This window comes from Saccoglossus kowalevskii, chromosome 13 (genome assembly GCF_978046115.1).
Source record: "Saccoglossus kowalevskii chromosome 13, keSacKowa6.1, whole genome shotgun sequence".
NCBI classification, from domain to species: Eukaryota; Metazoa; Hemichordata; class Enteropneusta; family Harrimaniidae; genus Saccoglossus; species Saccoglossus kowalevskii.
The window spans coordinates 32,997,607-32,997,821 of NC_140653.1; positions in this window are offsets into that span (position 1 = coordinate 32,997,607).

Sequence of the window (215 nt, forward strand, 5' to 3'; positions counted from 1 at the left end):
AAGCCAGTGATCGTTATTCAAGCCAAAGAAACTGCATCTATTTATATAAATACACATGGACAGAGAATATTTTCTTGGAGCACTAAATGTGACAATTGCCCTACTGTCTGTGATAAATATACCACACCAGCTACATAGTGCCCGACGAGGAGTTGGGTAGGTAGTGAAGAAAAACATTGACTGAAGCCTGGCAGAGGACTGAATTGTTGTCAACA